Raw genomic sequence first — 4,567 nt, 5'->3', positions numbered from 1 at the left:
GTATTCTATACCCCGGGTGTAGAATAGTCTTACCCTATACATACATACATTATATATATATATATATACATATATATATATATATACATATATATATATATACATATATATATATATATAGTAAATTTGTTTGGTGCTCCATGGTGCCCGGGCACCATTGTTGAAATTGAGTATATACCCAATTCAAATGAGTATGAAACTTTTTTAATTACTTAGGTATTAACATTAACTACTTTACTAGCTAGTTCAAAGCAAGTTTGAACTGAATTTGAACTTGTTTTTGTTAGATTTTGATTCTAGGTATATAGCATCCATACATATAATTAGTTAGGTATGTAATCATGGATTGTGAAATAAAGTTAAATTTGAGTTGTTTTGTTGATAGGTATAGGTATCAATCAAATTATTATAACTAGGTATATACTCACAATTTGAAAATTTTGAAAAATTTGAGTGATTTTGTGCATTTGATACCATGGTGCCCGGGCATCATGGTGCCCCATATGAGTGTCCTATATATATATATATGTATATATATATATATGTATATATATATATATATGTATGTATATGTATATATATACATACATATATGTATATACATACACACACACACAATATATATATATATATATATATATATATATATATATATATATATATATAGACACACACACACACACACACACACACATTTTTATAAGTAACAATGTACTTCCTCCATTTTCGTATTATAAGACTTTCTAGCATTGCCCACATTCATATATATATTAATGAATCTAGACATACATGCGTGCCTAGATTCCTTAACATCTATATAAATGTTGGCAATGCTAGAAAGTCTTATAACCTGAAACGGAGGTAGTATAATGTAGTAGTAGTTCACTAGTACAGAAACCATCATAGGTGCCGGTTTTTCAACTGGCACCTATACTATTGGTTGGCACCAATACAAGCAACCGGCACTTGTGTGGAAAATAGAACCGGCACCTTTAGCTTTGCTCGAGAAAAAAAAATGAGAGCCGAACTCGAACACAATCACAGTATCAACATCCGAGTGTTAATACAGAGAGAAGATCAAGTTCATACAAAAAAAATCCAATAGTAGCAAAATACAATTAACATTCACAAGTAACACAATCTGTTACTCACCAACAATCACAATCTGTTACACAATCGACATAGACACATGCACAAGAAGAAATCCCAACATCAACCTGTTCCTCACCACTCAGTGGGAACCACTGCCATCGCCCACGCCGTCCGCCACGAATCGCACCCGAGAAGCCCCCATCTGTACTCGAGGACGTCACCCGTTAGAGGTCGCGGCAGGCAGATCTGGCCGCCCCTGAGCTTGGAGCAGCTGGATCTGACGACCACCGTTATTTATGTCACCGGATTTGGCCATGTCACTGGATGCAGCGGTCGGACACCGAGTAACAGAAGAGGGAGAGGTGGAGACCAGGAGGTGGGGTGGCCGAGGTCATGGCGGCCAAGGTCGTCACCGGTGGAGGTCGTGGCGGCTAGATCTGGTCGCCCCAGAGCTCGAGGCGCCGCCAACGCCACCCTTCGCCCGCCGCCTCCCCGCTTGTGCCGCCGCCTCCCCTCTTGCGCTGTCACCTACCGCCTCGGCTCCGAGAGAGGAGAGCAAGACAGAGATGAATCTGGATGGATCGAGCAGGGTGTGCCATTGGTGGCCTTATCTCCTTGTGGTGGGCCCCACCGGCTCGGCTGATCCTCTTGCTGGATCGGCTCAATTCTTAGATGCCAATATTATTGGTGCCGGTTTTTATTTAGAACTGACACCTATAGTTGTTTAAATGTGTCAGTTCTCTGTTTTTTATCTCGCGGGAGGTGGGAAAAAGTTAATAGGTGACGGTTTTAAATAAACCGGCACCTATAAGTCCGGTCCCTATGAGGATTTTTGTTGTAGTGGTTACAATACACTACAATTATATACTACTACAATGTAATTATATAATTAGAATTAAACTATATATAGTTACATTATTTGAAACTTTTTCATAGAAAAAATTGCGATAGCTTTCTGGCAATTCCCTTTGAATTGCCCACTTGTTCACGCTATTTAAAGCCTAGTAACACGCATATGGTAACTATCAGGCAGATCAGCTCGAGAAATCTGAGGTAGCTAGATAGCTGCAATGGCAGCACAAGCTCCTACCATGTTGGCACCAACCAACGAGGAGCTGCTGCAAGCACAGGCCGATCTATGGCGCCACAGCCTCTACTACATCACGTCTCTGAGTCTCCAATGTGTCATCAAGCTTGGCATCCCCACCGCCATCCACCGCGCCAGCGGCGCCGCGTCGCTGCCCGACCTGGTTACCGCTCTGTCCCTCCCGCCGTCCAAGCTACCGTTCCTCCACCGCCTCATGCGGCTGCTGGTCCACTCCGGCGTCTTCGCCGCCGACGACACCACCGATACCGGAACGTACCGTCTCACCCCGCTGTCATGCCTCCTGGTGGACGGCGACGACGACGGCGCCGCCATCGTCGACGGCCACCCCAGCCAGGTGCCCACGGTGCTCGCCATGGGGTCGAGGCACTGCGTCGAGGCCGCCATGGGGCTCGCGGATTGGATCAAGAAGGATTCGCCGTCGCTGCTGTTCGAAGACGTGCATGGCGCGACGCCCTTCGACGAGAGCATGGCGGATTTGGACCCGGAGACACACGGACTGCTCAACGAAGGTCTGGCGGCGCACGACGGCTCGGGATTCGCCGCCGTTCTGCGGGAGTGTCGTGAGGTGTTCCAGGGGCTGGAGTCGCTGACAGACTGCGGCGGCGGCGACGGCGCGACGGCGAGGACCATCGTCGAGGCCTTCCCACACATCAAGTGCACTGTGCTGGACCTTCCTCGCGTGATTGGCGACAAAAAGACTGATGGGGTTGTGAGCTATGTGGCCGGTGACATGCTCAGCTTCATCCCACCTGCACAAGCTGTGATGCTAAAGGTAATATTCAAATGAAAATTTTCAATATGTTTTGAGAAATTGTATGGTACTTCTTGGGTTGAGATCTCTGGCCACCGAGCCAGATGGAGGCGTGTGGTGTGGTCTGCCCAGAGCCAGCACTCTCCGTAACAAAAATGGCACTGCTACAGAAATGGTTTTTTAGACGGCCCAAAACATATTTTCGTGTGCGGAAGGTTGGCCCGTCCGCCCTACATGGTATGTGAAAATCGCTATTTTCTTATGCATAATCGGATTTTCGCGTGCGGTGCTTACGTTATCCGCTTGCAAAAAAAAATGTGAAAAATAAAATCTCGGAGCCCTAGCTAGGTCGTCGACAGCGAAGTCGTCCTCGTCTCTGTCGCTGTCATCGCAGCTCGTCGTCATCGTCGCCGTCGCCCCTCCCCGTGTCTCCACTGCCCTCCACCGTCGGATCCGCACGAGGGAGCACGGGAAAGGTCGCCGCCGCTAGGGGAGCACGTGGGAAACGATGCCTGCTCTGGATAGTGGGCCTCCACTGCGGGATCTGGGCGGGAAAGGGGCGCTGCCATAGGGGGAGAACGGGGACGGCCGCCAGCGCTTCCGTAGTTGGGGGCTGCGCTGCCATATGAATACGCCGCCGCTCCCGACCGCCGTGCTGCCGCCACCCGCCCCAACCGGTGCTTGCGAGTCCTTGAGTGAGAGAGGTGAGGAGGTGAGAGGGATGAGAGGAGAGGCTAAGGATGACATGATGAGTGGAAGTGAGAGAGATGGAGAGAATGACTTTAGGCGGATCCTTAAGAGGCCCGCCGGCAAAAATATATTTTCGCGTGCAGCCCCTAAAGAGGTCCGCTTGCAAAATCAGGCTTATTGTGAACCCTTAAGAGGCCTGCCTACGGAAATCGATTTTTGCGCGTGATTCCCTTAAGGAGCCGTATGTAAAAATGGAGATCGATTTTTGCATAGGCGCCCAGTTACGGTCCGTCTACAATCTAAAGAGTGTCTCGCATAGAAAAAAAACATTTATTTAGTAGTGTGTATGAGTTTATGGGCTCGTGCGCACGTTCAAAATCGCGTGTGTTGAACATATAACATGCAACTAACTCCAATGGACTCGTCCCCGGCTCCCATGCGGTATACTAAAATTTTCAATGTATAGTTTGAGATCTCTCATTGATATGTACCAATATTTATATTAAAATATGATATCACCTCCAGGACTACTTTAGTACCTAGCCATATCGATTTGCAGATTAACTCTATATAAAACGAGTGTAATTTGATGGATTGGTTAACTTTTATGCCACTTTCGTTTGTGGTAGGTTGTACTTCACCATTGGAGTGACTAGGGTTGCGTGAAAATCCTAGCTCAATGCAAGAAAGCTATTCCATCACGAGAGGCAGGAGGTAAAGTGATCATCATTGATGTAGTGATTAGTTCTACCTCCGGACCATTGCTGGAAGCTGAGCTCCTTATGGATGTGGGCATGATACTGATCGGCAAAGGCCAACAGCGAGATGAAAACAAGTGGTGTGATCTCTTCAAAAAAGCGGGCTTCAGTGATTACAAGATTGTGAAGAAGCTAGGAATTCGAGGCATCTTTGAGGTCTATCCATAG

The 4,567-nt window shown here is 47.1% G+C and overlaps 1 pseudogene; it reads left to right on the top strand.

Annotated features, from left to right (window-relative positions):
- The first annotated feature begins 2,146 nt into the window (after window positions 1-2,146).
- On the top strand, window positions 2,147-4,567 carry LOC127755222 (flavonoid O-methyltransferase-like protein Os11g0303600; annotated as a pseudogene).

The sequence above is a fragment of the Oryza glaberrima genome, chromosome 11 (genome assembly GCF_000147395.1).
Source record: "Oryza glaberrima chromosome 11, OglaRS2, whole genome shotgun sequence".
NCBI classification, from domain to species: domain Eukaryota; kingdom Viridiplantae; phylum Streptophyta; class Magnoliopsida; order Poales; family Poaceae; genus Oryza; species Oryza glaberrima.
The sequence above is the reverse complement of the archived record's forward strand: the minus strand, read 5'-3'. Positions and strand labels throughout refer to the sequence as shown.